The following is a 27,332-nucleotide window of genomic DNA, read 5'->3' on the forward strand; positions in this document are numbered from 1 at the left end:
AAGGACTAGATTTTTTTAAGCATAGAACCTAATTTTTCCATGCTCTTTCACTTTGTATTTAAAAATTGTATGTAGAAGAATACATGCCCTACATACAAGGCCATAATTCAGATGAAGAGATTTTGTCAAAATCATAAACCCAGAAAGTGCAGGTCAGGTGATTAATGACTGCCAGTAGAACCCTGAAGTCATCCTGAGCTGGAATCACACCTGCAATCCTTTGCAGTGTCTCAGACTTTAAAACTATTCGCTTCCTGGGGGGAAAAGAAAAGCTTATATAATGGCATAAAAAGCTGGCAATTTCTGTTGCTGTGAAAATGACAGATGAAAAATACATGAATGCACAAGTGGTCTGATTAGGCTGAAGTCTGGGATCTTCAGGGAGACCTGATGTCAGTACAACCTGTTCCTGTGCACAGCTGACTCTCTGCTCCCCTCCCAGTGCTGGGCTAGGGAACTTCCATTTTCTGTGGCCACCACTGGCCCCACAGGAGAGGCTCTTCATGGGAAGAAAAGACTATCTCAACATGAAGTTTCTGAGGAGGTGAGAGGTGCCAAGTACAGCAAAGAGCAGATGTGGAAAACTGCTACTTATCCACTAAACCTATTGAACTGGTGATAAAAAGCTACATTACTCCTTGAAAATGCAGAGTTGTTATAGCTTGTATAAATGCAAGTTTGCACTGGCTGATCTCAAACTCTTACAGGTTGGTTCCCCTCCTGCATTTATAGTAAGGGAAAGCATGAAACATGTGGATTGTTTTGCTCAGAGCTCTGACCTGAGGCAGTGACACAATAGTAATTCCTGGTCTCAGACAATTCCTCTACCCATCAATCTACATCATGACCAAGCTCATTTTCTTAAAAAGTCAAAGATGGATGTATATCTCATTATCACTTAAACTTTTATCAAAAGTTTATTCAAGCTAGAGAAATGTGAGATTTGGTGCAGAACACCATAAACTTTAAGGTGTAAAAGGGATTTGGATTATTTGAGCTCCTTGCTTTCAGTCATGTTCCTGAGTGGAGAATTGAGTGGTTGCATGTGCAGTTAAGTGACCTGGTGACCTTGCAGGGCTGGTTCATGAAAAAGTAAGCTAGCATGGGACATAAAACACTTGTGCCCCTTTTCCTTTCCAAACTTCCTTTGGGAACACTGGGAATTGCTCTGCTTTGCTTCTACATCTGAAGAAAGAAAATAAAAATACTTCCTACCTTAAGGGAAGGTTGTGAAGACAACTACCAAAAATTACAGTAATGGAAGTGCTCAGACATTAGTGGAATGGAAGCCTTGTGAAAGTCCAACAAGGTCTCATTTCTGAAGGAGTAGCTGGTGCTGTGCAGATTTAACTTTTCTTTTTGATGCAGCAAAAGTAATCTATTGCACACCTGTTTCCCAAATGTAAAATGAAGATTGTGTTGCTGTGGGTGCTGTGAGTACAAAGGGAATATGTGCTAAAGTGGGCATGTGTGAAATTAAAGCATAGATCTGAACAGACAATTCTAATTGAAAAAGGAGTGGGATCAAGGCTTTGATCCCATTTAATTGTCTTTTTTCACTAACCTCTGATAACTTTCAAGCCACTATTCACTGAAAGTTTCTGTTTTCTAACAATCCTCTTTATAGGGAATAAGCAAGTCATTAAAATAGTTGGGAAATAAGTAGTAAAATGCTGTAATGTTTTATCTTCATCCTGTCTGATGGAATTCAACTTGGGTCCATCTGGGGTGTGTTAATGGTGCTAAAATAAACCTTCTAGAAAGTTGTAGTCGCATTTGCTGCTGGTGACTTTACTTAACCAGACTTACCAACAAATTTAGAAATACTCATCTTCAGAATTTTCCCATGATTTATAGAAACTTTCTTAACATTATAATATGTGGAGATCACTAGAATTTTATGGAGAAGGGGCTTGTGTCAGCTCTGATGAGCTCTGGAAATAAGAAATTTAGAATTCCCTTTTCTTTGACAGCTCTTATATGTCACCCCTTCCAGCCTGATCAGTCCCTTTGCAACCACTGCAGTTCTCTATGTAAAATGTGAGAACACGATGGGGAGAGAAGATAGAGTGAAGAACAGGAGGGGTTGTATAAAGGATGGCTGAGGGGAGAGGGTTAAAGCAAAATATTATTGTCTGTTAAGCTAAGAAGAGTACTTGTTGCTTTGGGGATTGGAACTACAGTGAATTGCTCGAGAAAGCTGTTCTACTGTTTTTTCTTCTGCTATGGATGATTTCCTGGAAAAATTGAATACTTACAATAGCACAATCTAGTAAAATCCCCTCCTGGGTTTGGCACCTGCTTCTTGGGCTGTCCTTCAGATATGTTTGGAAAAGGGGGTATTTTGTGAAAGCAGATTGTGAGAGTGCAGGGTGATCCTCAGTTTTTTAGGAAGCAGAGTAACTTTTCCCTTTCAACTCAAAAATTCTGTGAAAGCTGTAGAGAGAGATAAAATCAAACGCTATCTAAGCAAGTGACCAGTTGTGAAGTGGCTGGGGATCAGCACCTCACAGGAACCAACAACATTCCATCAGTAAAGCTGGGAACAACCTGGGAAACAAGAATCACGGCTTCCCTCGTCTCTCCTTTCAGGAGATGTGTATGGCCTTGCTTTCTCCACCTGCAAGTCCCATCTCCCAGTCTCTGAGGAACCCTGCTGCCCCACGGAGCACTGGAGAGCAGAAACACCTTTCCCAGTGCCGCAGCCGTGGGGCTCAGGAGCTCTGGGCACAGCGCAGCTGAGCCCTGCAGGCAGCAGCACGAGGCTGTGCCGCTGAGGAGCTGAGAGGCAAGGACCCAACTGCAGTGTCCAAAATGGACATAAAGAGCTGTGAGTGAGGGAGGAGCAGGTCAAAAAACAGGTTCAGCTGCCCCTCCTTGTGCATCAATGTCATTGACAGCCTGAAGATTTTGTAGGATTGTGGTAAAGCACAATCTGTATTCTGGAACAGAAATGTGTTCTAGTCCCCAGTGCCTAGTATTTCGGACTGTTTAGGCTGGTTCTCTGCTACTGTATCTCCAAGGAGTCTTCAAATGTCATTCTTAATTTTGTCTAATTCTGTGTGTCTTGCTGTCAGCGATGCCAACACAACAGTGAAACTAGGCTAAAAAAGGAGAGAAGGCGTGTTGATTTTTTTTTCCTTTAAGTTCTCAAAATAAATTAAGGAGAAATATTTATCTCTATAGTATTTCAAATCCACTGTATTGCTTCATCTGCGTAAGCCTGCTTTCTCTGTTGTGTCCTATTTAGCTCTAGAAAGTCACAAGCATATTGAGGGCAAATAGTGGGTACAAATCTGACAGAAAGCTAATGAGCTCTCCTGTGATTATCAGTAAGGACTATGACTCATTAAATCTCATTTCCTGAGAAAGTCCACATAAGTAGAGGAAATTATCTGGAATAAAGGTCTAAAAACCTAATTCAATCAGATTTATAGGTGTTCTTGTTGCAACAAAATAATCAATGAAAACAGAGGGACCTTCTAATGAGAGCTTTTGGTTGCTGTTCAGAGAGAGGGGTCAGTTTTCCTTTTGTTCAAGATTCAGGCAAAATAGCTGCCCTTCTCCCAAAGTAACAGGTGGATACATGGTGTGAGTATTTTCAATTTTCATTTTAGACATGTGATACAGCTGTTATAACAAATAAATGTGTGTAATGTGACTTCCATTCAAAACTATGCTTACAAATGAACTTGGCTTGTCCAGTTGTTGGTAGGTTGCGGTTGCCTTGATTTAGTGTTTTCTTCTTGGGATGCACATCATTGTGTGGTACATTTTTTGTACATGATTTAGAGAGGAAAAGCCTCTTCTCTGTTGCAGTGAAGAAGAAAAACATTGATTTTAATGAGCTTTTTGGCTCACCCTGTGATAGAGCAGCATTTAAAGAAGTTTTTTTTCTGACAGCTTTTATCTTAGTGTAGAGATGTGTGGACACAATCTCCCGTTATGTTACATACTAACATTACATGGATGTGACAAGGAAAGAGCTGGTGTGGTCTCATGGAGTGGATAGTGGGGACCCATCACTGCCTGACAGGTGAGGAACACGGGCAGCTCTTGGCATTTGTAATTCAGAGTGTGATCTGAAGGCCTCAGCAGCTGAACCAACTTGCCTTCATTACTAGATTCTTGCTGCTGGGAGGGACCTCAAACTGATTGCAGCCGGCTCTGGGTCTGTTTAAATAATTGGCTTTCTGGGATACTGTGGTATGATGATACAGTTGATCCTGCTGGTGCTAAATTATCTTGGAACAGGGAGATTAAAATAATATAACTATTTACCAAACAGAAATGTACAGTTTAGTTTGATCTCAGAAGCTTGGATCAGAAATGAGCCCAAGTTGAACATCTGGGGAATAAGAACAGTGATGCCTTTCTAAACATCTCTGAGTTTTATTCAGGGTTTTCATCTGCGCTTTTAGGTATATGAAAGTGTTATTTGCTTAATTCAAATCCACTTCTTCTGGCATGAGAATGAGGAATACTGATGTTTTATCCAGACACAGTTTGAAGAACGTGACATAAAACTGAATGTAGGAGACATGCTTTTCATGTGGACACCTTAGCAACTCTATGTTAGGAATTCCATTTTTGTATGCATTTCCAGAGAGCTGAGCTTTTGTTGAAGTGTTGTTTCCTTCCACTTCAGCTGTTCCCAGTTCCATCCTGCACATTACATGTCATCTGTGGGATGTGCCATTCAGGAATTAAACAAAAACCCTGGGAAAATATGCTGCTGTTTATAACTTGAAAAAGCATTTATTAATGTGAATATATAAGGTAGGAGTTAGAGAGAAGCAGTTGTTTATGTGCTATGAATCACATTTTTCTGTTTGCAAAATGAAAGTTATTTAGAGGTTCTGTGTTGTCAGTGGAATTTGCTCCAGGACTGTTTTATAACGACAAAAGAAATCCTGTGCTATGTGCAATACAAAGATTAGAAAAATTAGGAATTCTTACTCTACTGGGGAGCACAGACAAAGAAACAAAGGAGTTAGAGAAGTGTAAATGTTCCTCTGGTAATATAATCTGAAATGATGCTTCAAAAATGCCATTTTTAACCCTGTGGTGGGAAAGACTTTGGAACACCATCAGCAAGTAAGTTTCCTTATCTAGCATGTGTGAAAGTCTGAGGTTTTATATGATACTTTAAGTTAAAAATCTGTAAAGGATGGGAAAGTCAAGATTATTTTGAGGGTTTTGCTGGTTTGGTTTTGAGGCTGGTTTGTGGGGGGTTTTTTTTGGTTTTTTTTTTAGATTGGAAAATGAAGCTTAATGTGTCAAAGACTAAAATGGTAAAGCATTACCAATAAATGTTTGGAAGGGCTTCAGAGTTATAATACTGCAGTCTGAAGGAGACTCTTTAAAACCCTGGTGTCCTCTTAACTATCTTGGTTACATTCTGCACCTAAACTGGCATCCAGGATTGGAAGCACAGTTTTGCAAAAGGATGTATAGGACATTTTGTATAGATCACACTGGGATTGTGGCAAGGAGTGATGTTAAATAAGTAAACAACCATTCCATGTGTTTTGTTACAAGCATATCCATATTTTAGCCTGATCTCTTTTGGGCTGTGTAGGGGATCTTGATTGTTCTGTTTATTGGTATCTGACAACAGGGGTCAAAGATCTTGCTGGTACTTGGGGGGTAATGTTTAATATATTAGTGAACAAAAGGTTCTTGTGCTAATCCTCTGAAGGCTTCTGTTTTGGAAAAACGCTGTTGAGAGCTATATTAAAGTGTAGAGCGGTTGATTGGTTGTGTGATGTGAATAACTCCATTTAGTGCCAGCATCACATTGGAACCAGACCCCTCCAGGCTGATTCGCTGCCTCATTAGAAGCCAGTGAAATTCCTTCAGCATCAAGCAGTGCATTTAGGTGTGTTTTGTTTTGCGGACACTCAATTTCTGTGTAAAGTGTAGAATTTTCAGAAAAGTCTGGAAAACAGTGGACTACAAGAGGACAATCCAAAGGTGGCAGAAACATAGACCAGTGTCAGCCATGTGCAAGCAGAATTTTGGTCAAAGGTTGAAGAGCATGTGATGAGGGGAAGGGGCTTTGATATATTAATAACATTGAAGCATAATCAATTTATACACTATCTACAATTTACATAGACTTAGATGAGCCTGAAATACATCAGATTGCCTTGTCAAAAGCACACACTGGGTATTTGTTCCACCTAATCCTCACTGGTAGTCCAGACTCTCGAGAAGGGATAAATCAGGAGTGGAGTAACTGTAAAAGTTTACTCAATTATCATCTCAAAATTATTCTTAAGTTAAACATGGACATCTTGCCTGTCAGTCAATCCGCCTGCCATTTTTTCCACCTCTCATTTTGAAAGAGGACTGGGTTTTTGGCAAAGTGATAATAAAATTGTAACAAAGTCCAATTTTTCAAATCAAAAGCTAGAACTCTGCTTTGGGGCTCCATTTTCTTTCTAAGAATCTAATGAGGAGGGACAGGCAATTATTATTATTTATTTCACTAATTAGCTAGATAATCATTCACTGTAAAACTCTTCAGTGTTAGAAATATGTTCCTTGTAGACTTTGTTTAACAGTTCCCTTTTTATCAGACTGAACCACTGTATGACATCTATTATTAGTGGGGCAATGGGGGCCACTTGAAAAAAAAAAGGAAAAAAAAATAGAGGGATAATTTTTGATCTACAAAGATAATGCAACAAGAAGCAACAGTCCATAAAAACATCTCCTTTCAGTCTCTGGAGACATAATGCTTTATGATAACCATAAAACATTTTAGTGCAAAATAAATTGCTGTCCTATTCAAATCCTTAAATGTACTACAGTGGATGTCACTGAAGACATACAGCTATTTTTTCCAATACTGAGATATATTTTATCATAATTTGTAGTGTAGGTGACAACCTTGTACACATGATTGCCTTTTCTTGCTTAGTTAGCTTGCCAAGGTCAGAGTCCTTTGGCCTTTTATGGATGTAGAACTATTAGGAAATAAACAGGATAACCAAGTAGCGTAAAGACAAAACTTGTTTCCTTGACTGGTTAGTCATATACCCCTGAAGATTTCATAGTGTTCTGAGTATGTACTTACAGGAAATGCTTTTTAAATGCTACAACAAACACTTCTCTCTTGTAAAACACATAGGCAATTTTTCTCATTTTCTATCTTTCTTTCTTTCTAATTTTTGTTTAATTATGTTTTCTCTTTTCTCTTCCAGCTAATGAATGGCATGTTGGTTTTGGAGCTGCTGTAAGGAGAAGAAGGAGTGGCAATTAATGGAAAATACTGCAGCTACTGTTCTGCCCAGAAGCCTTGAGCCAGGTAAGCACCTCAATTTCCTCATAGCTGAGTTCTTCTGGTGTCATTTCACATTGTGCCACTGGTGAGGTTCTTGGAACACGCGTTCTCAAGGAGCTTCTAGAATTTCATAGTGACTTTTTGCATCAAAGCAGTGGAGAAGAGAGTTTATTCTAGAGCACTTTGGTGTTACTTCTTCTGATGATTATGCCTATGTAGGACTGCATGGAAAGGATGTAGGAAAATGTAATAATGGTGACCTATTAAGTAAAATCTTTTAAAAGTTATATCCTCACTCCATAAAAGTATTTGCCTCATATATAGTATAGCTGTTTTGTTTAGATCTGATATAAAGTCATAGTTTATTGAATTGAATGGAATGGGGAAAAAAAAGAAGTTGTTGAAGTCTCCATGGAGCCATAGAAATGTGGAAGACCTGGTTGGTGACATTTCTCTAAGTTCTATACTAGTGTGAAGGAATAAATTTAAAATGCCTTTTATATGTTTCCCTTTAAAACACACTGACGTTTTTGAAACAGAAAATAGGCTGCACAAAACTTCACCTTCTCTCTTGAGTTGTTGGGATGAAATTGTGCCTCAAAGGGAACCAATAGGTGTCTTTAATGTAAGTAAAACTTCAGCCATAATGTAGATTGATTTATGTGTTGATTTGTATGGTGGTGATGTATTTAAAAGGGGTTTTTTTCCACTATGTTGTGGAAGACCCTTTATTCCATGATTAGAGAACACAGGCTGCTAGCATTCAATGTCTTACCAATATCCTGAAAGGATGGGTATAAAATTGTCTGGTAGTTTGCTTCAAATGACTGTACCCCCAGATGAACGATCCAACTTGAAAAGTTCAGAAATACATAGAGATTTGATGATTTGGAAGAATATTTGAATTTCTAGGCCTCTGCAATTGTGTGAGCCAGCTCCTATGAGTCTCTTGGCAGGACAAAAATTTCTTTCATGCTTGCTTCCAATCAGTCATATTCGTTTAAAAATGGCTTATCGAAGGTTTTTAATTATTTTCTGTGTTACCAATATGGTGAAGGTGGTACTTAAACACAGTGTTAGCCAATAACTGGGTAAGAGAGGGTTATGAGCAACCTTTTGGACTCACCCATATATTAAAGCCTTTGTAAGGTATATATCCCTTATTAGACTATTTTGAAATGTGCAATTAATATATCATGACTTTCTTCTTGTCGATCTAATATGATTGACAGCCCATACCACATAAGAAAACAGTCATCCAGGGAGATGAGGATATTGAGGCTTTTATTATTTTTAAATATTTTCCCATTTGTTGTTCATTGCTTGTTGGCAGTTTATTTTAGATTTTGCAAATATAAAAGCAGCTGCAGTAGTAGTGTTTAGCTTTTGGATTCAACAGACACATATATTTTAATCTAAATGACAATATTTAGCAACAAAATTGCTTCATTTAAACTTCACTGCGTTTCTTAATCTGTGGGAACTATAATTTAAAAATAATGAATGCAACAGGGTGAATATATGGCTTCCATTAATTCCAAATACTGCTTATTTCTAGCACTTTTTAATTATTTGAATATACTTCTCAATATATTTAACTGAAGTGGAAAAATCATTCAAACCTCAGACCATTTACGATTGCTGGTGTATGTGTATCTGTAACTTTCCTTCCAAATTACTAAACTTCAGAGTAACATTTCATTTTGAGCATCTATTTTTCCTGTGTATTAGAAAATGCTACAATAGTTGAAAAAGAAGTTGTGAAAGACGTAGGTTTCATAAACAATGAACATCAGAGATGTGAATTAATAAGCTGCAGGTTCTGCAGGGAAATTGTGTTAAAGGCTGACTTAAAGCCAAGGACAGTAAGATAACTGAGTCTGTGCTGCATCTTGCACTCTTATCCTAAAACAGCACTTTTTTGGAGAAAAACAGATCCACAAGCTGTGAGGGTTCCTTGACTGCCCAGAACCATCACCTTAATGTCTTCTTTGCACATCCTATATGCAGGCACAGGGAGAGGTAAGGCCAGGTCTCACATCCTGAACGTTTTTCTTACCTGCATTGTGGATCTGGCATGACATTTTGTCTTCTCCTAGAATGGTGTTCTCCTCTGATGGCTGAGACTACACAGTGAGTTCCTTCCTTGTTGACATAATCATTTACAACATTTCATGCTAGCATGGGCTGGAGACAGAAATCATAAGCCTGTTTAGGTCATGAGGCTTGTGGGTGCTGGACACTGAAAAAGGGAGTAGCAAAAACTGTGTAATCTTTCCCATGTTTTCATGACTGCACCCAAAACCTTATTAAGGAGCTGCATGTGGCTCAAAGCTCCGTTGTGTGCTGGTGGCAGGACTCGGATGCATTTTGGAGCAGAGTCTGCACTTTCCCTGCCTTATGGCTTGAAACTGAGCATGGGGACTGTGACAGTGAGAAAAAGAGATTCATATATTGTTTCTTTTTTATTTTATTTTTATGTGTTCCTGTGCACTTGTTTGTGTTCAAATAGACCTGGGCCCTCATGAAGAACTAGTTTAAACATTACAATGTGTTGGTTAATAAGCCTTTGAGCAAATAAACCCTACTTCCCTTGCTGCTGAAACAGAAAAAACTGAAACAAAAATATCTACTTGATTGCTCTTGATTCTGGGCAGCAGCTGGGTTTGCAGCATGAATACAAGCTCTCTATTCTTAGGCTATGATTCCTCAGTAGAAATCAAAATACCAATTAGAGTAAACTCTTATGGCATCTCTTGGTTTTTCATGAGACCAAAATGAATGAACTTTTCAAAAGTCTCAGGGCAGCCTGACACTGAGTGTAGCAGGCACTTTGTATCTGTTTAACCATCCTTTCAGTCAGCTCGCTCACATTTTTGCTGCCACAGCTGCACCTGGTGAGAGAAACAAGCCTTGGGCCAAAGTCTTCTTGTTTAGGGAGATGTGTGGTAGGGGTATTTTTCCTGCTCTGCCATCTGAGCAAATTTTGTCAGCAAGAGAAGGGTAATGAGCGCTGGGAAAAGAAACGTTACCTGGTGAATTTGTTTCAAGAGCTTTACCCTATAACTGACAGGTCTTTACTGTTGAATTCCTTCATTGACTTCAAGGTTAGTTTTTCCATTTTTTTTCAAGGTGGTGTGCACTCTGCATTCTTTTGCATTGGCACACACTGGTTTTTCTCTCTTTGCGCCTCAAGCTGACACACCAGCTCTTCTTATCTTTGTGCTGACTTCTCCATACCTGTGATAGTTTGGGGTTCTTTTCCTCCTGTGTGCCAGATCGTTAGTTTCCTTCCATTGAAGTCCTACTGATACCAAATCCTATTTTGCAAGGACACTCAGAGTTAATCTCTCACAGGAACTCTACTCCAAGACAAGAATGTGCTTGTGATTAAGCTTTTTAATTCCCTGTTAGCTGGTATTTTATTCCAGAACTATGTCTCCCTGTGCTTGCAAGTCCATGATTTATCTCTAAACAAGTGCCGGCTGCTGCTGACAGTCAGTAAGGGACCAAGTGACTACGGTGGATCAAGTACCAAAGTCTTTGCTCAGTTTCCATTCCAGGTACTATGAAAATTTCCCAGTTTGGAGTTTAAACAGGCAAATAAACCATGAAGAAGCTGGCTTGTGTACATAAAGAAACCCTTCACGGTGAGCATTGGTTCATGCAGAGGATATCTGACCAAAATTACTTCCCATAGGGAAAGAGTAAATCTAATTATTTGTTTCTGGGGCCACCACTTTTCCTTTTATGTTCTGGTGGCTGCGCTACAGGCAACTGGTATGTAGGATAAATGGTGTTGTTCTCTTTCCTGAGAGGTGGCAAGAGTTCTAAGCTGATAAGAATTCAGTAGTTGAAATCAGTCACAGTGATCACAGAATTACAGACTGGCCTGGGTTGGAAGGGACACAACAGATCACCTAGGGCCACCCCCTGCCATGGGCAGAGGCACCCTCCCCGGGTACTCCAGGCCCCACCCAATCTGGCCTTGGACACTGCCAGGAATGGGGCAGCCACAGCTTCTCTGGGCAGCCTCTGCCAGGGCCTCAGCACCCTCACCAGGGAACAATTTCTTCCCTAGATCAAATCTGAACCTGTGTCAGTTTGAAGCCATTCTCTCTTATCCTGTCACTCCATGCTCTTGTAAATAGTCTCTCTCCATCTTTCTTGTAGGTTCTCTGCAGGTGCTGCCATTGGGTCACCCCAAAATGTGAAGCTGAGCTCAAAAGGTTCAGCCTGTGTTCAGTTGACGCATCAGGAGCTCCAGGGATTTACTCAGATTGTCTTAATTAGATACCCAGCAATCACTCCAGCTGGAGATTATGCGTGTGAAATTAGAGGCACTGGCATTTTCAGAGCTTGTGTAGGTATAAGAATTGTTCATTCTACGAAATGCCCTTACTTCGCAGAAGTTAGAGTTGCTAAAAACTGCAGGCCAGCTACTGAGATTTTTGCCTTCAACGTCTTCAGAACATTCCAGCCAATTTACAGGCAACTGCATGGTTCCTTGCAGGCTCAGGGCCTCAAAGCCGAGGAACCCAATAAATAAGAAATATGTATAACTAAATATAGCACCTCTACTTAATCATTTCATTCCCTTCCACCTGCTTCCAAAGAACAAAGTTTCAAGCAAAAATCCCTCATGTCAAGTTTCATCTGTCTTACCATATTTCTGAGTGAATTGCTGCTCCCCGCTGCCCCTCCCAACAGGAGTTCACAGAAGTGCAGCAAGACCTTATTATTCTGTTTATGATAGGATGGTCTATTCCAGTACGATGCAGTCCATAGTAAATCCATCTACAGAATTAATTCTGGGCTTGTGAGGAAGAGATGCAAGTAAAAGCTGTAATGATTTACAGTGTGAAGGCGCAGCTGATATGAAAATAAACATTGAATCAGTTTCTTCTATATGTCTTAGTTCCATTAGAATAATGACAGTAGGTGGCATTTTTCACATTTTAATTGGTGTTTTGCTGATTTTATCAGAATTTCTGCTGATCAAAGCAAATTGGCTATTTATTTATTTTGCAGTGATGCTAACTAATCAGTGGAGGTTTAATGTACTGTAATGAATTTTAAATATCCTCCTAGTCATTACAAGTGTGTGAATCTAGACTTTCTCGTAACAGTTTGAATAATTAATTACTTGAATAGCAAAAAAAGGTAACATTTAATATAATAACATTTTCTTTGAAATATTTCACTGCATGTTTTATAGTAGCATCTCAAATTAGCAAAGGATAATTCTGACCAATGTATCACCCCTGCATGCACACAATTCTGACTACATTGGGTTAGACTGATAGTAAATACCTTAACTACTAATTTATTTCAGTAGCTTGTTAAATGGTGGTTTTTATATTATTTATACTTCAATGTCTTTGTTTTAGTTGGTTTCTTTTATGTTATTTATCTATACAGGTTCTCAAAGAAGCAGTGACATGCTTCGTGTCACTGTATTGTTTCCTACCAATCATGGCATGCTATAAATATTCCTCATGAGTATAAAAGAAAAGTGTAATAGAAAAATTCATGTCGTTGGTTAATTTCTGGATACAATTCTTCACATATCCTCTTGTCCAGGAAAGAACCTCAGCGTTCATTCAAATGTTTAGGGCTAGAGCATGTTCCCTGAATTAGTGTTAGTTTTTTGAGGACTTAACGCCAAGCTGAAAGGAATTTGGTTTCAGTTTATGTACTTTTTCTGCACATCTCTAATCAGTTCCTGGCACACTTTCTGACGTTACATTGTGCATTTCCATGCTTTACTTGGACCTACGCAGCATTCCAATGTCTTGGAAACTGCATGTGAAGTGTGAGAGGAGTGCCTGGGATTTCATGTGTGTGTATTTCTGGATTTTAGCTGAGGCAAGGCAAACAAACAAAAGAACCCTCCTCATTCTTCCCGTTGTGCTAAGAGTTATTCCAGTTCTGCACTCAAAGGAGGCATATTCAGTTCTCAGAGTGCTGGGGGGTTGTTGTCATTTTAGCTTTAAGTGCATGTGTTCTTCCGATACGCCCTTGTGCAGTGGGATGTATGGAATGACGTGGAGCAGCTCCTCAGCAGATGATACAGAGTTCATCCTTTGGACTCGGGAGAGGTGGCTTGAGCTGTGCAAGCAAAACAAAGTGCAAACCATCAATCCGAGAAATGCTGTTTTACACTGCCACTACAGGGCATGAGCCCTGTGAGGGGTCTTTAAGAGAGAGCAAAATGTGGGTTATTGTAAAATGAGAGAATCGATATAGATTTGTGCCGCTCAAAAGAAATATTTTACAATTTATTAGACACTCTTCAAAGCCATGGGAATCTTGCATCTAAATCATTAAAGCAGATGTAGATCCTGCTTATAGGGAGTTGGGGGAGTTTCTTACATGTCTATTTGGATCATTTTGAGTGTCCAAATAAGAGATTTTAACCTTCTTTGAGAACATCTAAATGTGAAACTGTAGACTGGTTTCAAAGTGCAAAGTGTAAATACTTAAATTTCAGCTTAAGTAAAAATTCTCTTAAGGCTTATTTTATTTATTTTTTAAATTTTGGCCTCTTAGAAGTATGTGGCAGCAATTCATGAATTTTGAGGGTTTTTTTGCAATGATGTTTTAATAAACAGTAATGTTTTAATAAAACAAATTATAAAGTAATGAGTTGGCTAACATGTCAGTGATTAGATTCTGAACTTGCCTGTTAAAATTCATCTTGCACTGTCTCTAACTCTAAAATAAAGACAATTTAAAATGAGGAGTGAAACAGTGTTAGTGCAACAGAAAGCATCCAGGCTCATACAGAATTCCTATCTTCCACTAAGACACTGTCAAGAGAGTCCACCTAATTCCTGTAAGACTTAGGTCTAGTTTGAGAAATAAATTTAGTAGGTCTGCAACTCTTCTGGATTTGAATGAAATGACAACAAAAGGGAATTATAACATAAATATCAAATTAACGTACAGGCAGGTCGTTCCTCTCTGTCTGACCGTTTGCAATCATTTGACAGTCACGGCTGGCCTTTCAAGGAGCCTGGGGAGGGTTCTGCTGCCCAGCTGGAGTCTCCAGCCCCTCTGGAGGCTGTGCAGGGGCTGGTGCCTGTGTGTGCTCGGAGGGGACGGGGACAAGCTCCCCACCGCGTGGGATTGCTCTGGGTCACTTTGGGTCTCAGGGACAAGGGGCTGGCCCACTCCTGCTGTGACAGTGACAGAAAACCAGCAGAGCTTCTGCCATCATGAAAAATAGTGGACAGATGAGTATGTGTACGATGATTAGATTATTATTTACTTCCAGAATACGCTGAGTTTTACCTTTGCTACTGCAGCAAAATCGACATAATACTCCCAAAATAATACTAATAAAAAGGTTACTTGAGGGCATTATACAAAAAGCCTTACAAATTAAAGCAAGAACACTGATATATTGTGTTTTTATTTGTTATCTGTTGCTTCTTGTAGTGTCTTTAACATGTAAAAAAGAGCTGCAATTTGTGGAATGAGACTTATTTTGTACCAAAATTTTTCCTTACTTATCAGTAGCTATGCTGGAATCATCTGGTCTGTTGGGGTTTGGTAGCTTGAGGAATTAATGAATATTCATTCCTTTTCCCTGGGTACAAAGTAAAATAACTAGTAATTAGTATAATATTTAATACTCCTATTCAAAATAAATAAATCTTTTGTGAAAAAAATCTAATTATTATAATGTAGCAACTTCTGCGTGTGTAACTGGAATTGGATGTGCTGTTTTGAAAATGCTTTTAAGCCCTCATTTACATGTTTCCAGATCAGTTAATTATTCCCCTTGTATGCATAAAACAGAACTCTGGATTGTACTTGCATATATTATTCATTTTGCTATCTATCTTCTAAGTTTAGCTGATTCTAATATTTTAATTTTACATTATTATTATACCAGTGATATTTATCTTCTGATATAAAAATTATTCTTGTCTGCGCTTTGTTTTATGCTCATTTTTAAATGCACTGGCTTACATGGTAGTAAGTGTAGTTCTTGCAGCTTGGGGTTTGTGTTTTGCTTATCATTCTACATTAGCCACGTCGTGTGTTTCTGTGGAAGGGGACGGTCTCACACGGGGACCTTGGCTTTTGTCCATGTGGTCATGAGCCAGAGGAAAACAGAACTGACAAAATGAAGGGCAGGAGCCTTGAATCCGGTCACCAGAGTCAGAGCTTGGGAGCTGCTCTAGTAAGGCCTGGTTCAGAACTTGCTGGCACCTGCAGAAGGATGTGTGGTAGCTTTTAATAAGGCCTCTCCTGTTTATCTCAACTTTAGTCGCAGAATTTAGTATTTCCCTGGTATCCGTTTAGGTCGCCACTGCTACAGTCTCTAGATCAAGGCCGTTCCTGGCTATGAGAGTGTAAATGGGGAAATGTTTGACACCAGAGAGCCCCCCTGGAGCTGTGCAATTCCCCTGTGGGAATATGTACAAACCAGCACGTGTACACCATGACCACCGGGGCTGCTGTGTGTCCTTCAGAAAGGCACGAAGCAGGGCAATCTCTGTGTCAGCATGTGCAAGTCCACGTGTGGTGGTCATACAGGTGCAGAGCTTGGAAATCATTGCTACCTTCTGACCTAACTGATCAGTGCCTTCCTATTCCATTTAGTAGTCATTTCCTTCTCCTCAGAGGGAAATCTCAAAGGGGCAGGACAGGCTGTCCCTGTGTGCCAAGAGATGAGCCCTGTGTGCTCTGACTACACCTGTGGTGCCTCTTGGTGTGCCAGATGGAAGCTGAGCCTTCTGCCATCTCCATCCCAGTCTTGATGAGATCATAAACAGAAATAGCTCCTTACTAATGTGATTTTTTTCCCTGATTTATGTGTCTCTTATATCTGAGAAAGAAACTTGAGCAAAACTTGTAGACATGAAGGGTTTTACTAACCCTGTCACATCACATATTTTTCTTTTTGGGGTGCATTAGAATTTTCAGTGAGCTTTGGGTAGGTGGCAGGGCTTCAGCTAGAGCTAACAGCCACGGAGCATGAGAAACTGTGAGGTACTGAGTGCTCCTTTTGAATCAAAGTTTAAGATTAAAGATGTCTGAAAGGATGACATAAAATATGTGCAGGATTCAGGAAGAGCTGTCTAATGCAGAGTGGTAAATGTCAGGGAGGAGTTCAGAAGCACAGACAAGCAGCTGGCTTATACAAGATTAAGATACCAACAGCATTTTATGGACACTCACAGAGGAAGGATTTAAAGGATGCTGACCAAACAGGAATTTGTATTACATAGACAGGGAAGAAAGAGGTTTGTCACCCAGATGATTTTTGCTGGCTCACAAGGCATCACTCTCTTTTCTAAGCTTTTTCTGAGAATACAGAAGGAAAATTGGTAAAGCCATGATCAGTCAAATGTAGGTTTTTGCTTTGTATCTTATGCTCAGGAAGCCACATTCACAGCCCGTGACCAAGCTTACCAAGTCAAACCCTGGATGCTGATTTCACTTACCTGTATGACAGATAGTGCTAGCTTTATATCAGCCTGAATATTACAGCAGTATTTCTTCTTCTACAAGATCCTGACCATTTTCAGGGCCCAGAACATATGTTTGCCTTTTAGTAGTTTTTTTCCCCTTACTCAAACATGATGCATATATTTAATACGTGCTTTCCAAATTTTGCTTTGAAGAGCAAATGACAAATTTACCCGGGGGTCTATTCAGTGTTTCAGACATTAATGAAATTGTTTTCACCTTTATGAAGTGAATTAATAGGCTTATTCCCATTATAGAGATTACTAGTTGAGGTACAGTGTTAAAAAGTAATCTCTAAATTTGTGTGCAACATTTTTTCAAGGTGCAACATTTTTTATCCTCTTAGCATTAAATACCATGTTTGTATTCAGACACAATTCCTATTGATTTGGGTCACGAATTAAGATTTCATCAAAGAGGATTTTGAGATATCAAACCATGAATCTAGAAATGAAGGGTGTGTTATGAAAAAGTTCAAAGTTTGGTTCAATCTTACTTTGATAAGGAACTCAGTGGTGGTTTGGGATAGATTCCCAATGCTAAGCAACCTCTGAGGGTTTGTAAGCCTGAAAGATTTGTGCCATATTTGTACGTCCTCTCTGATTTTGCTTCTTTTTCTCTCGTGGCATCCTGGTAACAGAAATACCTTCAGCCTGCTCCACCCTGGTCCTGCTGTCATGTGCTTGTCATGTTTGTGCCCATGTCCCAGGGCTCTGCTGACTGTGACTCCACTGCAGCTGATGTGGGAGCAAATTCTCCCCCTGGGGCGGGTCCATGGGAGGCACTGCTGCCAAGGCAGAGCAGTGATGATGTTTGAAGAACCCTGGACTCCACGACAGGGCGGTTCCTTTTGCCCACCTTGTGTGGATTGCTGCCTGCTTTCTGGCCTCTCTGGTCTGTCCCTGTCCCATCTCACTGCTTCCTTAGCTCCTTTTGCCCCTGTTTCATTCACTGTCTGTCCCATCCCAAGCCTTCCTCCCCGTCTTTCTCCCACAAGATGAACTCCACTCATGTACCTTCCAGTCAAGTGGGGTGGCTGCAGGTTCACAGCATTATTGCATTTGCTCAGGCACTCCTGTGGAATTTTCTGTCATGTGGGTCTTCCTCTTTGTCTTCCATGTTCAGTTTTTCCACCCTTCGAGAAAGTGTGCGCAGGCTCTCAGAGCCATGTGTCAGGCTTTGCCGGAGGCTGGCAGATCTTACCGACTTCTGCTCTTGGCTCAGGTTTTTGAGGCTTTCACATCAACTGCCATGACTTTGTTTTTAAGTGAACTAGTAAATTGAAAAGAAGGAGCATGAAGGATGTGCCAGCCTGCTGTTTTTCATGTGCTGGCCCAGAGTCTTGCCTGTATACAAGGAGCTAAAGAATTGCAGGGGGCTAAGACAGGCTTATTCATAACAGTGAAATTGAGAAACCCTTTTGCTTTCTTTTCAGTGCTGAAACAACTGAAGGCCAGTTCTCATGTGAATAGTTTGAAACTCTTTGTTTTAGTTGTATTGCACTGTGCATTTTACTTCAGGTGCTGTGAAGATTGATATCAGTAAATTGTAACTGAACTGAAGGCAATAATATTTTAGATATTCCTAGAAAATTAAGATTTTTTTTTGACAGTATTGTCAAAACACTGTTATTCCTATTTAGAATCTGTAAGTAGGTGATTCTTGGTAATTTGTTTTTCATTGTTTCACTTTGCTCTTTCTTAATAATTCCTTTTAAAATTTAAAATTAAAAAAGGTATAAAGACTTTAAAAACTAGCAGAGGCTCTTGGGGCAGGAACATGCCTTATCAGTTTTGTAAACCTCTATGCATATGTACAATGCTGCAGGAAGAATCATTGATGTTAATACTATAAATCGTTTTCTAATAAATTTATATAGAAAGGTTGTACTGGAAAGACCGGTGCAACAAAAATGAACAGGCTTAGAAGGTGATGTTATAAAACCCTTCTGCAGAGCATTTTATTGAGTGGAAGGTAAGAGAATTTACTGTGCTGCTTTCAGGTGAGATAGAACTATAGTTAGGGACAAATAAATTTTGACTTCTAACATTTAAGTTCTTCCAGCTGTCCTTCGGCTCAGCTCTGTCCCTGCCTCTGTTGTGTCAGAGGTATCATGGTAAATTAAAAAGATGTGATTCAGCTGTGTTTGTGCTCATGATTTCTGAGAAGTTATTAAACACTGTATCACTGAAGTTAGAAGTCAGTGGACTCTGTTCATCCCTCTTGTGCCATAACCTTGACTACAGCACCAGGTCCTTGTTCCTCTCACAGCTTAGCAGTTCCAGTTCCCCCAAGATCATAGAATGGTTTGTGTTGGAAGGTGCCTTATAGCTCACGTCTTTCCAACCCCTCTGCCATGGACAGGGACACCTTCTACTAGACTGGGTTCCTCCAACCCCTGTCCAACCCAGCCTTGGACTCTTCTGGGGATGGGGCAGCCACAGCTGCTCTGGGCCCCACTTTTGAAGCCCTTTTAGACCCTGAAAGGGTCTCTAAGGTCTCCTCAGAGCCTTTTCTCCTCCAGGCTGAACAGCCCCAGCTCTTTCACCCTGTCCTCATAGCAGAAGCAGCTGTCGGCTCATCTCCATGCGGTCCTCCAGAGTGGCTCCAGTCCACGTCCTTGCTGTGCTGAGTGTGCCAGAGCTGGGTGCAGCCCTGCAGGTGGGGTGTGACAAGGGCCAGTCACAAGGGCATGGATCAGGCAGGAACCATGCCCTCCCTTAGCCTGCTGGCCACGCTCCTTTGGATGCAGCTCAGGACATGGCTGATTACTTGATGCTGCTGGATCAGGTCACGGTTCTGATCCTCCAACACCCCTGAGCCCTCCTTGGGGCTGCTCTCACTCCGTTCCCTGTCCAGGCTCTGCCCTGAGCAGGCCCAGGCCCTTGCACTTGACATTGTTGAACTTGATGAGCTTTGCAGGGGTCACCTCTCACACGTATTCAAACCTTCTTCACCAGCTGACCTGATTCACTGGCTTTTTTCTTCTTGTGAGTGAGATGGAATTGCAGGAAATAATTAGGTAAGAAAGAAATATTTTATTCTGCTGATAATTTGGCATGTGTATCATTTCTCATTTTAACAACATAATTAGATTGGGTTTCACAAAATATATTGTTGAGATGAATATATTTATTTTAAATGCTTCCATTTTATTAAACTTATGTTTTGAAAGGCAACATTTATGTGAAAATCACACCAGATGCGGTATTTTTTATAACTGCCTTGCATTTGTCATGTTTATCTGTTTTTCACAGAGGCATGCTGAGATTTATCAGTAAATTTCTGTATTTAAAAAAATGTTAGCAGAGACAATTGCATAGCATTTTACATAGGAAGCCCATTGCAATCTTCATAGAGTTATATCTCCTTCCCTTTAGACAGGAAACATTTTTTAAAAATACAAACCAAAACAAATAAAACAGATAAGAATTTTTTAAAAGTTTCCACATTCTCTTTGGCCTTTTAGGGGAAGATGCACCTAAGAAACAAGAAACTGTGCAATGCAAAATATCAAGCATTCTTTGAGCTTCCAATATTCCAGAAAGCTTCTCTGGAATAGGAATAGGAACTATTCCTATTAGGAACTATTTGCACTTGTGTCAAAAGGCTGTCTTACTGCACTTGCTTGTGGTGTATTTTTGCAGCACTTTATTTCCTGATAAGCCCAAGGGGCCTTGAGGTACCTGTTCCTTTGTATTAAAGTAGCCAGTTCTTTGAAAAATCAGTTTGAGGTGAGTGCCTTCACATCTCCAGAGAGTGCTGGTGGAACTTTCCTGATATACTTTGGGTTGCATATTAAATGAAATTGAAATTCATGTCCCATTGGAATATGTCGACTATTAGGTCATCTGTGAATGTTTTAACATCAGTGAAGCCACATATTTCTGGCTTCTGCTTCTATGAATCCAAACCTTTCACTCCAGGGAATTAGCAGTGCTGTCTGAGTTTGCTCCATAAAAACAGCTCAGGTGTTCAGTTATGTAGAGAGCAAAAGCCTCTGGGAATCATTTTGCTGCTGGGCATGATTGCAAACCTTTCCCTTTTCCTTCCAAACACCCACTAGTCAGGTAACTGAGATGTGCTATTATTGATCTGCAGAGGTACCACTGGGCTAGTCACTTGTCATACAAAATGTGTCAAAATTTGCACATCAGTTGCAGCAGTTACTTCAAAAATCACACTTCTCTATGAAAATAAAACAGGAAATCACATGCCACTTAAACACCTCAGCAATAATTCTCTTGCTTCAGGCACCTGAGCTGTAATAAATGTTGGCATTTTCACTCCAAACCTTTTTTTTTTTTTTTTAGAAATTTAAAGAAGCACTGTCAATTCATGGCATTTTGAAACAGCCATAGCATGCATGAATGGGACAGAAAGCTGGCAATTAGGCCTGTCAGCTGCCTAGTGTTTGCTTTCTTCTTGCACTTGCCAGCCTGCTTCTCTTCCCTGCTCTGTTACTGTCATTTTGCAGGGTACAGTGAGGTGTTTTCTCAGCCACGTACATTAAATTCTTCTAGAATTCTACTTTGGCATGAATATGTTGTTCCATTTCATGCCCAAATCCAAATCAATATATGAATTTTTCTTGTTGTTTGGAGATACAATAAATCAGTAATATAACTGGTCCTATTGAAATTCACTGATAGGAAGCTTTGTGGGGTGAACTCACCCCACTTTTCTTCCTGAAATTTTCTAGCTGAAACATCTTGCTCTAAAGATGTTTTTTTTTTTTTTTACCATTTAAAATTAAGTTGGTGGGACATGGAAAATTTCACTTGAAAGAGAACTTCATTTAAGTTCTTAAATAGAACAAGTTTAATATTGTTTCTTCTTCTTCTAAGATATTGGGTGATCTTAAAAATATTCCAATATTTTGTATTTCTTTTAGATCAATGTTTCATCAAGGCCAAAAATGTGTCTTTTTTTTTATTCATTTATAATACCTAGCTTTTTAAGGTTTCAGATATTTCTCAGAGGAAATATTTTGACTACTAGGTAGCTGGAACAGTAGATAAAGCACAAAACACAAGTGAAATATTTGCACAGAAAAGTATTGTTGATGTGCACCTTACAAATCAAAAGAAAGGCTCTTGAGTCTTATTGTAATTAGAGATTTGTGAAGTGGCTGTTTCATTAGCAAAGCAGATTCTCTTGGAATAACTAATTTTGTTCTACATTTATTGAACCTAAATCAAGCTGATCCTACAGAAAAGTGTTTTGAATGCAGCGATGGCCCAAGCTGTCACCTGGCAGAGGAGCCTTGCTGATTGCAGTGGGTGAGTTGTTGTATTTGTGACAGGCAAAAGATTTCCACTGAGACGGTAACGTTGAGTTACATGAGTAAGAGTGCAGAGTGAGGATGGAGGATGCATCCTGACTGGAGAAGAGAGCTTTTCCAGTTCTTACTGACTCCGGCGTTCCCATCTTCTGAGCTCAGCCAGGGACTTCGCATCACTGAGCAGCTGCAGGATAGAATTCTGTCCCTTTCTTACCTCTCAGTGGTTTTTTTGTTTATTTTTTCCTGCATAAAAGAAGCCAGTAAAGTCTGCCCAGGTGTGGTTCCCCTCTTTTGTGTGCTTGTTGTGCTTCTGAACTTCGGCAGAGGTGCTTTATCGATGTTTGGAGAAAGTGAAAAGGAAACAGGAAGCCCAAATGCTCCAAGCTCTGAGCACAGACATAACTGTGAGACTAAATTACCCATGTGGAATTGGGATAATTTCATGGGAAATTGTCTGCTAAACAATTTTCAAAATTTGGGTCTGTACCAAGCAGTTCATATGGTAAATCCCTTTGAGCTTTCACCTTAATATATTTAGCCAGCTTAATGTTTAAACAATTCTTTTATTAAGTGAAAAAAATCTTGTCTGTTCATGGGATTGTACAGCCTGTACTTTCTGAATGCAGAGCTCTAGGTGTCAGCGGGAATTCCCTCAAGAGGGCTTGATTCATGGCATCAGGAACTGACCTTGGAAGAGCATCTGGAAGTACCAATTATTGCCACATTTTTTCTCACAAAATATACAGTACCATGCAGCAGTTTTCTGCCACAGCTCTGTAATGTAATCCTTTACTTGCCCAGTTCACTTGTGCGAACTTTTTTCTCCTATCAAGGAAATTAATTTTCTATTTAATATCTTAGCATGTGTGGCTGTCCTGCTGTCTTGGGACAGAGAAATTCCCATTTTAGTTTGTCCATGCTAAAACACAATCTGATTGCGATGTACAAAATATAGAGAGTAAAACTACCAAGACCCTTACTTGGAGATAAGGCCTCTGTTTCCACTCCCTCTGTTTATGTCAGCACACAGGGCCCAGACTCTCCGCTGAAGTGTCTGTAAGAGCCTCTGCTGAGTGCCAGCTCTCAGTGAGTGCTGCAGCGCACCGAGTGGGATAGTCACAGCCCTTTGCCCCAGCTCCCAGCACAGTTCTGTGTGTCTCATGGCTCGCTGCGGGGGAGCCCGTGCGCTGAGCTGGCTCTGAGAGCTGGCTGTGTCTGGAGAGAGAACTCAAACAGCCAGGGCTTGTGCTGCTGGAAGATGAGTTTATTGTGCACATTATGCCCCTACAGAGCTCACGGGGAAGGGGGATGATTGCTGCTTTGTGGCTGGTGTGCCCCACTTTGGCTGACTGAACCACGAATGAAATGCCACACGGACAGGCCCACGCTGCATTCCAGCTGTGCCCTTCTCTGGTTTGCGTATTATCTGCTCTCTGAAACTGAATTATCAGGCCTAGTGTGCTTGTTCTGATCTTCTCAACATTCTTTTTCAGTCTTTTGGTTGCTTGGCTGACCTTGTTTTTATGTTAGTGGGGTTATTGATGGGAGTAGCCAATGAAATGGGTAGTGAACATGGGAAGCATTTTCAGAATGAGTTATTAAATTCCTGCCAGAGACTGCATTTATTATAATTATCACAAAACTGTTATGTGGCCCCATAAACTTGCATGGTGATTTATAAACTTAGGCTTAAATTTTGCTAATGCATATATGCGATTTTTTTTTACTCCTATGAAGGAAGTTATACCTATGCTTCCTATAGATAGGGTTGGTTTCTATATTCAGAAGGTATTTATTTAAACTGAAATGTGGCTCTGGAAATAAAACCCAAACCAGCTTGCTTACATTTCTAAAGTCTTGGTGAAATTTACTTGCAAAAATAGTATTGGTTTAATGTGGTGGTTGAGATGGCCACAACACCCAACTGCTTCAGTAAAACTTCAGAAGGTTTTAAGTTTCAGCACCTTGTTATCTAGAAGTCTTTCACACCTTTTCTCTGATGCAATCCCTGGCAGCTCCACTCAATTCTGGCTCTTTCTCTCTTTCCTTTCTTTCCTTCTGCAGTTCTAGCTCGCTCCTTCCTGTCCCTAACACAGCCACCTAACCTTGTCTGTCCCTTGCACAACCTCCTGTCCCTTCCTCCTCTCAGCACAGCCAACCCACAGACTCCAGCTCACTCACTCTGTCACACCCATCGCTGGGAGAGCCAGGTTGTTCCCACTCTTGGATAATTAACACAGCTGCAATATATCAAGGGTGAGGTGGTCTTCAGCACCATCTCTAGCTGTCTCCCCACAGTCTAATCCTGCAGGGCTCTGAATCCTTTTCATGCTTTTTATACCTCTGGAAAAATAAGATAGTCATCATCTTGCACAGTGGATTGTAAAGCAAGAAATACAAAACTGGACCTCCAGAAAATTGCTTTCCTGTTTTCTTAGCATATTAGTCAGGAGCAATAGCAACAGAAGGTCTTTACCTTGTAGTGGCAGATGGTTGAATGCTGAATCTATGTATTGTTCAAAATTCTTGTAGCTTTTCCAGCTTCTAGAGTTCATCTAGAAAAGCTCTTTTTTGATTCTATTTTAGGTCTTGATTCAATTTGATTTACAGTTACAGTTTCATTAAATTAGGTTTTATGCTCTTGAATCCTTGACAATGACAGTGATTATCAGGTGTCCAAGCTGCCTGTGCCCAGCTGAAGTCAAAGCCTGGTGAGGAAATTGGGTTAAGAGGAAGTGAGAGCCTCATTAGCTGCTCCCCTCCCCTTGAAACACAGGCAGTGCTGGTTCTGCCGAATGCACTAATACGGATCGCTGAGTGAGTTACTCAGCACTGCTTATCAGCACACCAGCAATCCAACCGACTGAAGTGCAAACAGCGTTCTAAGAGCTGGTGTAGAGCCTCTGTCCTGTCTGCACCCAGCACCGAGTGTCTGAGGTAAGACGGTGTTTGGAATGTGCTCAAATCATCCCCAGACTTGGACTAAATGTCAGACATCAAAACAGGAATCGCATTCCACATCCAGATATTAGCAGGGAAGATCCTTTCCAACAGACTAAAAGCAGAGCAGGGTAAAAGGAGACCATTTGAAGTTAGGACTTTGAATAAGCTGACCTGAAACGAGTTCGCTTTTCTCGCAAGGGCACTTTTACCTTCTGAGGTAAGCATAAACTGCTGGCTGTTTTCTGAATGAGGATAAAATGCTCTGGGTTTTTCGGTTTATTACAGTTTGAGGAGCGCAATAAGTTGCCTAGAATGGTTTTGACTACACCGTGCCAAAATAATTTGTGTCTTCTGAGAAGGATACGGTTTTATTCAACTTATTTTCTGAACTCTACTTGAAAAGATTGTTTATATTTATGGGAGGCTCTGCTTAAATCATACAAAGGGAATTTTCAGGAAAATAGCTACATAAATCTTAGGAAATGCAAAACTAACAGACATATGAAGGATTTGTATTTAGAAAAGAGTCTCCCAGTGGGTTGTTCTCAGCAGAAAATGAAAAGGTCTTTTTTGCATTCAGTTGAACTATTAGTGTATTTTTTGCTGATATAAGCAGTTGTACAGGTACGACCACTGTCACAGTCCCAGATCTCAGTGCTGCAAATTAGCAAGGTTTTAACTTTGCTCCAAATATCATGCTAGCTCATTTTCATTATGAAAAAGGTGGGGGGAGGAGAATGGGACAAAGCACCTATTGGCAAAGCACATTATAATTGTTTAAGCAGGCCCCACAAGTCATGCATTTCAATTATTTGTTCAAAGCTGTCTGCAATTAAGAGTTGCAAACAAGGTTTTTGAATGCAAAGTCAGACAATTAAAATGTTTCATGAGTGCTTTAGAGAGAGAAGTTCTGAATTAGCACTTTGAATACTCAAGACTCTTGTTTCCTAATCTCCTTTCCCTTTTACTCTGTGGAAGGGAAAGATGTATATTTTTCCCAGATTTTTTTTCTCTTTAAGCCAGGCTGATCCTGGGGAAGATTGAATCATTCTGGTCTTTGACTTGTACATTTGAATGTCTTTTGCTCCTTGAGAGATCATCCTTTTTGCCTCATAATGGTCCAGGTGCAAAAAAAAATTACTTTCCCCAGGTCTGGCTTGTTCTCAAAGGGGGGTTGTAAATCACTTTGAACATCTCTCCCTCTTGTTTAAATACCCACCACACAAACACACACCACCCCCCAAATCTCCTTCCTTCCCCTTTGAAGAGGCAGAGCTATTTTAGCTGGTGATTTGTGGCACTGAGAGCGCAGCCCCTGCGCTGGGTAAGCTGACAGACAAGATGTGCGAGCAGGGGTGTGCTGGCCTGTTAACAGAGCTCCATGGATGCTGGTGTTACATCTGCTGGTGGGATCAGCTCCCAGGGAAAGCACGAACTTTCTCTTTAGCTATGAGAAACACTTTCGTTCTGTGACGTTACTCGTTTCAGGAGAACAGCGCTGCTCAGGGTTGGGGTTTTCCTCACTGATGCTTTGAGTGTGGGGGTGTCCCACTGCCTCGGTGTTGGCTCATGTGGAGAGTTTGCCCTGCAAGAAAGGAAAACCTAAGTTAGCCATTGTTTGTGATGCAGGCAATTACTAATTTTTGCTGGAATGCTTGTACTAAACAACATTCTCAGCTACCCAACACTTCATGTTTTCCTTAATGCTAGAGAATTTTTTGCTAACTTAAAGTACAACTGCTTTTTCTTTATTTAATAAATTATCAAGCGGGAAATGTGTGACTGAGTCAGGAAAGAGTAACTGCTGACACACAGGCTGATGATGGACTGTGGATAGTACCGGGTCCTGCATGTGCACATTTTTCAAATTCTCTCTTTGTTCAATAGCCATATCAAACATCAGTGCTAACAGGCTTTTGCAGAAAACTTTGAACCCCTAAGACATAATTTTATCTTGGGCAACAATGAAGGAGGAGGAGAGGGACATGTTTGGAGAGATGGTGTTTGTCTTCCCAAGTCACCTGTGTCATGTCCCTGCTCTCCTGGAGATGGCTGAACCAGTGCCCAGCCACGGGAAGCAGTGAATTGATTCCTTGTGCATGGCTTTTGCTTTCCCCATTAAACTCCCACGAGTTTTCCAGATTTTCCCCCTCTGATTCTCTACCCCATCCAGCTGGTGGGGGAGTGAGCAAGTGGCTGTGTGGGGTGGGAGTTAAACCTCCACACTGGCCAATGAAAAGTCTGACACCAGCTAATTCTGCCACTGATGTCTTAATAACTTCAGCTAAAATGACCAAGTTATAGCATAGACAATAACAGAGTTAAGGG

General features: G+C 40.4%; 1 long non-coding RNA gene across 3 annotated transcripts in view; it reads left to right on the plus strand.

Moving 5' to 3' along the window:
* LOC120758980 (uncharacterized) overlaps positions 1-27,332 on the plus strand; it is a 133,518-nt gene that overhangs the window by 61,875 nt on the left and 44,311 nt on the right. The window contains exons 3-4 of one of the 3 annotated variants that reach the window (XR_005703083.1): positions 7,212-7,315; positions 11,465-12,089. This is a non-coding gene — a long non-coding RNA (uncharacterized LOC120758980). Of the gene's footprint in view, positions 1-7,211; positions 7,316-9,205; positions 9,313-11,464; positions 12,090-27,332 lie in introns of those variants that run through there. The other 2 variants (XR_005703082.2, XR_009208309.1) reach the window with 2 other exon arrangements.

The sequence above is a fragment of the Hirundo rustica genome, chromosome 13 (genome assembly GCF_015227805.2).
Source record: "Hirundo rustica isolate bHirRus1 chromosome 13, bHirRus1.pri.v3, whole genome shotgun sequence".
NCBI classification, from domain to species: domain Eukaryota; kingdom Metazoa; phylum Chordata; class Aves; order Passeriformes; family Hirundinidae; genus Hirundo; species Hirundo rustica.